Genomic DNA, 7,915 nt, shown 5'->3' on the forward strand with positions numbered 1-7,915 from the left:
AAATTGTTTTCACTATCAACCCATTTGCTCGTGGAGCCAGAAATTTATCCGGAACTTTACTATAAACAATGGGAAACTGCTACTGTTTTAACTTAATTATTCATGACAAAGTTGCACGTTTGAAGAATAAATATCGTAACATTGGCCAATAAAAAATTAGGCGTCTCCAAAACTACATTTAAGAGCACCATGAGAATATAGCATACTCGCACTAAGGAAATTTTAATTAGAGTATTTCTTAGCGACACTGTGCAACAAAATGTGATGAATAAAACCAGACGCGATCGCAGTATGAATATTTTGAAAAGGAAAGAGTTCTAGAATGACTACTTGCCGTTTTGTCCCCGAACGGCATAATTTTTATTTTACAGTATATTTAGTTTCTAGTTGATATTATTTGAAAAATCTCTTAAAAAACTACATTTAACATTCTTCTTGTATTTCAGTGGGTAAAGTCTAATTTAATGGCGCATATTTTTAGGCAACATTTTAACTCTACTATTTCATGACCGTGTGGGTCATTTTGAACCTCGTTTGGAATGGAAATATGCGCCTTTAGATTTTACTATAGTTCCCTCAGGACAAGAAGGTGGTAAATGGAGTTTTTTTTTTTAAGATTCTTAAAATATTTCAGATCAACTTAGGAGCAAATTAGGAAAACTTCAATACACTCTAAAAAAAGTGACATTTAGGCACAGAACAGCAGGTGGTCCAATATTCTAGAGCTTTTCCTCTCTTATAATTGCCATACCTCATTCCTGTCTTTTTTTTTTGGCTGTCGCACAGTGTTATTTGTAGTCATGACAGTTGACGCCTTAATTAACATTAAAGCCATGAAACCAATTAAAATGGTTTCATTTGATCACATTTGAGTTCCTACCACCACCACGGTCATTGTGCTTTAACGATTGAAATTTAAATAACTGAGAAGTGGCCAGCAATGGAATTTGTATAGTAGGCACAGAATGTTGCTCATACGACATGTTGCACGAGGAGTTTATGTTGCTTGCAAGTATGCATGTATATTTGTTTGTATATATAGCAGCGTATGCTGCTAAAGAATTCAATTGTTTTGCTCAGGTATTGTTTGTCATCTTGTTTACGTGTTGAGTAGGTACAATAATGTGTTCGTCAGTATTGCAGTCTCGACTCTCGTTGCTACAATACATTCATATTGTTATTTTTGCTTTTGTGTGACTTGCGCTACCACAGGCTTCTGCAAATAAATATGTATTCTACATATATATAAAAAATGACTTAGAGTTGAGTTTTATGATTAAATGTATATTAATTAGATTGCCCAGTGAAATTTTGCTTGCATTCATATAGCAATTAAGCTTGCGCATTTATTATTTACCATTGCATTGGTTTGTTGATTTGTTTTACCTATTCTGTTGAGTTATGTAGCTTTGTGCCTTTCGCAATTTAAACATCCATAGCTTTTATGGGATTTGTATAAGTTGTGTTTCTTTAGTATTTTTTGAGTTCAAAGTCACGAAAAAAGAGTAGCCGTGTTTGTAGTTATGACTGGCTGATTAGTACGGGAGTCAGTGTTTCAGAGCGTACTTGAAGAGTTTCAAAAAAGAAGAATAAAACGAAGTTTAAATTCACAAATTTCTGCTAAACTTGTCGGTATACACTCCCAGTCATAAGATTAGCACACCTTTTTATCCTCAGTGTGTAAAGTTTTCCTTTTGCTTGTTTAATATTCATTATTTTTTTTATAAAAATGTAGCAAATTCTACGTGTAATTCCGGTTTTAAAAATTTAATAAAAATTTAAAAAACATATCAACTAATTTGTGCGCTATCCTAATAATCTGCAGTGCATAAGTTAGTAATATTTTTAGAAAAATTTCAGATAATAAAGTGCAAAAATTTTAGTATAATAAAGTGCAAGTGCCAAGTGGCTAAAAAATACCGTTGGCTTATAATTTTTTTTTGTTGTTGACGGTGCCATGCATTTTCCTCCATAGAAAGTATGCTGGAAAAAATGTTAATATGGAAGAAAATGCGTAGCACCGTAAACAATTTTCAGAAATCAACGGTATTTTGTAGGCACTTGAAACCTGCACATCAGAATACTAAAATAAATTGTTACAATATAGGTATAAATCGAAGTGTTTTTGAAAATGCAATATTTTTTAACCACATAAGAGTAAGAGGGTTGCCACCTGTTTTAAAAATTAAATTCTGTTTAACCTTGACAGTTAAAAAATTGAGATATGTATCATAATTTGTGTGTTAGACGAAAGAGATTTAAAAAAGTTCTAGTGTGAAAATATTTTGGAGAAGGTTGCCATCTGTTTAACAAGTCGAATTTAGTTAAATTATAAAGAAGTTATATGAAGTATTAAAATTTGGATGCCAAAAATGTAAGAAATCATCGAATATTCAAAATATTTTGCATGCAGTTTAAGAGAGTTGCCACCGGTTTAAAAAGTTAATTGAAATTGTTTAATAATTTAAATGAATTATTTAAAGATGGGTATCAGTCGAAATGGGGTTTATAAAGGTTTAGTTTTTGAACTATATTTAAAAGGGTTGCCTCATATTTGAAATTTCAAATTCAATTTAGTTCATAAATTAATTGAGATTTCTACCCTAATATCAGGCGAAAGAGGTTTAAGAAGATTTAAGTTTAAAAATACTTTCGAAATTGGTTGCCATCAAGATATTTATACACAAGTTCTTTACTTTCATATAAAAACAGGGGATGCTTTCCAGCATTTTCGAAAACAGCATAAGTCCAGATACCCCATAAAAAAAAAAAAATTCTAAAAACCCGCATAAAAATCCAGTGAGGCAATATTAAGCAAAAAAAAACAATTTATTTCTCCACCTCAACACTTATTATTCCATGTTAAACTGAACATTAATGAAATAAATAAAATTCTGTCTGTATTTTAAACAAAAAGAAAAAAATACGGCAATAAATACATGAATTATGAAAGAGTACAAAGACAAATTATTTATCAGAAGTATTGTCTCTTACATACTGAAAAAAGTAATAAAAGCTCTCAAAAAAGCAAAATCGCTATAGCGAAAAAATGCTTTGAAAAACCGCTTAAATTCAAATGCGCATAAAAAAAAACCCACATAAAAAGAGACCTAAGTGCATATGATATCGAGCCTTAACCGCCAAAATAACGTAAGCGACATTTTTTTTTAAATTTTGTTTTTGATGCAGAAATGTATCTAGATGCTCTAGGAATATTTCTGCATCAAAAAGAAAATTTTGAAAAAAATGTTTACGTAATTTTGGCGGTTAGGGCTCGATATATTTAAATATGAGTGTTAAACTAAGGAATTTTTTGAAAGCTTAGTTTTAAAATACTTTTAATTGGGGTTGCCACCTTTTCAAAAAGTAATAACTATCTAATATTTTAGTAATATATAATACGCGAAGGTATTTTTTGTATGGTCACCAAACCGTTTCTAAGAATTTCAAAAAATAACATGCAAAAATAAAAAAGTGTGCCATGTAAGTAGATGTGAAAGAAAGTCTTATTTCTTGAAGTTAGAACTTTGTTTTATCCAAAAAGGGTGATATAGATGAAATTTGGCACACAGATCGCTCATAATTTTGACTAAAATTTGGAATGCCTTTCAGGTTTTCGAAGGGGGTTGCTACCTGTTTAAAATGTTGAATACGAGTAATAGAGACAGAAATAGTTTCGCTCCAGCTGCACGTAGGATCCACACACAACTTTTTTTTTATAATTTTTGATTTTGCATTGGCTTCTACAGAGCGATAGCAAGCACTTCACTTTATTTGACCACTACGATACTTGTTTGCAATTATTTTAATACATATACATATGTACATACATACAAATATATTTTTGAGTAAACTTATGGCATTATAATATAAATACTCTAATATTCGTGGACTTTATGTAGTGGCAAATAAAAATTTACGATTTCGCGCAAAATCAGTAGTGCACATTTCACTAGCAATTAAAACTAATAGAAATTTATTTTCATTTATTATTATATCAGCGGAATAGCTTTATTGCGCTTTCGTATTCACTCGCGCATACTTGTACAAATAAGTTACCCTCCTACCCAGTGTAAGGAAGTTGGAAGCGGAAGAAGGAAATGGTGGTATTCACACATAAAACTAAAAATTAAAATTTTGCCAGTTGCTGAAGTGGCTTTGGCTGAATTGTATATTATATCCTGATGGAGAGGTTGAGCGGGGGTTGGAAGAATGCGCCACAGCAGTATTTCATGACTTATGGATTAGTCGTGACGACTGTGAGACCTGAGAGCCTTATGAAGGTTATTCCTTTGGGCCGCGTCGATGCCTGCCAACTCAGAAAGAAATTCTGTGCCGTGGCACTGTCGGGATGAGAAAGAATAGGAAACGATCCGACACTTCCTATATGACAATGCCCTGTAATCCAGACAAGGCGTCTCAAGCGATTGGGATCACTCATTTCCAATGGTTTTGGTGGAGAAAGTGGAAGTGAAAATATCGGAGCTCCGCAGATTCATCCGGGAAAGTAAATGATTTAACAGACACTGCCTGAAAAAATATGGAAATACTTCGCTAAGAAGGCACTCATGGACGGCATTCGCAATTAGCAATTCCGCCTTCGAGTGGAAGTACGCGTCATTCGTACGCGCCTTCCTAAGCTAACCTAACTTATATGTATATATTAGACTGTTCCAAAAAACCGAACTGGTTCGTTTTTGATGCACATCGCCTCATTTTATTGGTTTTGTCTTAAAAACTATCCGAATAAAATTTTATGCCTTATTAAAGTTAGCAGAATAAGTGCGGGTGTTTTGTTATTTTACTCATTTTACTTCTGTATAAGACGGTATATGCTATACTCCCCACAGTATAAGGACATAATATTTAGTAAATCTTCGTTTTTGTTTTTTTTTTTACCAGGTAGTCAGGATTTTTTTTTCACAGGTCCATAAATTACAATATTTCCAAAAGTTTACACAAAATATGGATATATGCATATCAATTGAAAGAAGAATTCGAAACAAGATTAATTATAAATTTGTTTTTAATTATCCTTTTGGAACATGTTAAAAATATCCTTTAAAACATGTTACTCTTCAAGATTTTTAATTTGGAATGCATTTTGAAGAACTTTGTTTTCATTTAAATCCTGTGTATATATATAACATTGGCTCCTTAATCAACCCAAGAGGACATATGTATCAAATAATAAAACATATTCTTTTGTTTATTTCATATTATGAGAGGCTGTTTATTTTTAAAATAGTAAAACAAATTATTACATAAGTTGAATTTAATAATTGAATGTTCATCATACGCCCTGTCAGACCAGTTAAAAATGTTTTACAATTGCAAATTTTCAGGACATACAAAATTATGCCTTGTAATAAACTCTTACAAACCCAAACAGAGAAAATGATAAAACGCAAGTTTTTAAAAGAAATTGTAAAATAAATATTTTTGATATAATTGTACTTCATACAAAATAAAAAATACAGTATTTTTTATTAACGACTTTAAAACGAAACATTCGCAAGTATCATCATTTATGTATACTGTAACTATCAATACATTTATAAAGAGAAGTCTAAATTTTTTTTGTCTAACTAATAAAGTTAGAAGGACGAAATTCGAGGATGTGGTAGTTTACATATTAGCCCTTGACATTTATTTGTTTCATAAATAAATATTGTAAATTTCCGAGGATATTCAAGGATACATTTTTTAAAGGACATTTTCAACATTTATTCGTCCTGGTGCAACAAAAAATTATTATTTTTTAATTCTACAGAATTTTTCCTTTTAACTGACACCCATATTTTTACTCTACAATACATTAAATCTTTTAAGTAATTTGTTTATCCAATATTATCCATGAAATTTCAATTTCGTATCAAAAAACACCTGGATTTAGGAAATTGTATTGAACATGTTCGTTCTCAATATTTAAATAAATATTGTAGGTGCAAAACCTGGGTTAAAACGGTTTTAAAAGTAAAACGTTCCATACAAATTTGAAAACGAAAATTTCTCTGTGCACTGTACTTTTTCCATTAATTAATTTTTTCGATGTCCTTGGAAAAAATTCTGACATCGTATTAATCATTCAAAGATGCAGATTTACTAGAAATGCATTGAAACATGGGAAACGTGTAGAATTTTTCTGCATTTCCAAATTTTTCACGGACGATTTGGTAGCCTTAATACGAAAAGTCGCACGGGTTAACGTTACCCTACGACCATACAAATTCATATAGATATGATATATTACATATTATGTTACTTTGCCTAAAAAGCACAAATACAGAGGATATTTTGTAAATTTGTAATGTACTCATTTTACTCAACTTCGATGTAAAAGTAGCATAACTCAAATTATTGTAGAGTGCACCCCGTAATACTATACCTAAATATTGCGTAATACCCAGAGCTACCACTGTGATTTTTAAAATTTTTTTTTTGAGATGGCATATTTTCAAAAACCAATGTTGTTTTTTTTTTTTTAATTTGTATGTGAAACATTTTTCAAGAAAAACATTTAATTTTCTTTTCATAGAGAATTTTGATGTGTGTATGGGTGATTTTTTTTAAATTTTTTCCTCGCCCCGTTCTCGAGATATTTGGCAAACTATCAAATCCATTTGTTTTTGTTTTTGTGCTGTCAAGTTTTTAAAAATGTGTTAATCAAGCCCAAATTTCATATATATTTATTTATGGCCTTATTCATAAAAAATAGAGTAGGTTTAAAGAGCTTTATAAAATGACGTTTTCATACATTTTTCAGTTTATAAACCTATTTTAAAGCTACTTTATTTTTTATGAATGAGGCCATTAATCATTATGTTTATCCATCAACCCTAAAAAATTTGAAACAAATCAACCACATGAAGTGTGAACCCCGTCCAGTTTTGCATGGAATGCCCCATATAGATCTATGTATATGTAAATATTTACATACATACATACACTTATTAAATGTTTTTTTTTTGCTTCATCAAATAAGTAAAAATAGTTACTAGAAATAAAAATTTGTAGCGAGACTCGCATCGCACCGGCAAAATCATAGCTAGGCTTGTCAATCATATGTATGGAGAACGTAGATGCGCGCAAGCTTATTCATATTTAAGTATATGTATGGAGAATCTTTCGTCTCACTAAGTTTTAAATCGCCAATTGTGCTAAAAAATTTTTCATTTAAAAAAACTTTCAATAAGATAACTATTTCTGGTGGATTACAAAGCTTTGATGTCTTCATTACTTGGACTAGCCTTGATGTTGATTGGGCTGGCCTGAAATAATTTTTTTTTTATGCAAATATCTTTCTCAAATTATTTCGCAGCAACTTTTCATTTTGTTTTCCACTTTATTGTTATCATTTAGCGTTAAGGGGCTAATATTATTGACAGCATTTTACACATTAAAGTGCATTTGTCACAGCACAGCGCAGCAGGACACTAATGAGATGTCGCTAGGGTGCTATAGTTGATACCATCTACAATCGTATTCTGTTATGAAAGCTGAGATTTTTATTCCTCATAGTCTGTTTCCTTACTTGATTTCGCTATATTCACAACTTCTCGCTCGCCATTATGTATCTCTGCAGGAATTTAGCCCTCCGTCACTTGACGTAGACGCTGTAGTGAATTTCGTATTTATGCCAATAAATTTTTGTGTGCATGTCTGTTGCGTTGACATTTATGGGCGGTCGCAGCACAATGACCCATTGGCAGATGGCGTGTGACAGCGGCGTCGAAATGTGGCCAAACAAAGAATTCGCGTTTCGTTGTTGTCTCTCCCCATTGCTCCTGTCGCTACATTAATGACAATAATGTAATATTCTTGGTATATTGTTTTGGGCTTGTCGTTGTGCTTTTCAACGTTCACATTTGAAATAACTACATTGCTACATACTTACTTTGTAAATGATGAACGA

The sequence above is a fragment of the Rhagoletis zephyria genome, unplaced genomic scaffold (assembly GCF_001687245.7).
Source record: "Rhagoletis zephyria isolate East Lansing unplaced genomic scaffold, Rhagoletis_zephyria_1.1 Rzeph_scaffold_01265, whole genome shotgun sequence".
NCBI classification, from domain to species: Eukaryota; Metazoa; Arthropoda; class Insecta; order Diptera; family Tephritidae; genus Rhagoletis; species Rhagoletis zephyria.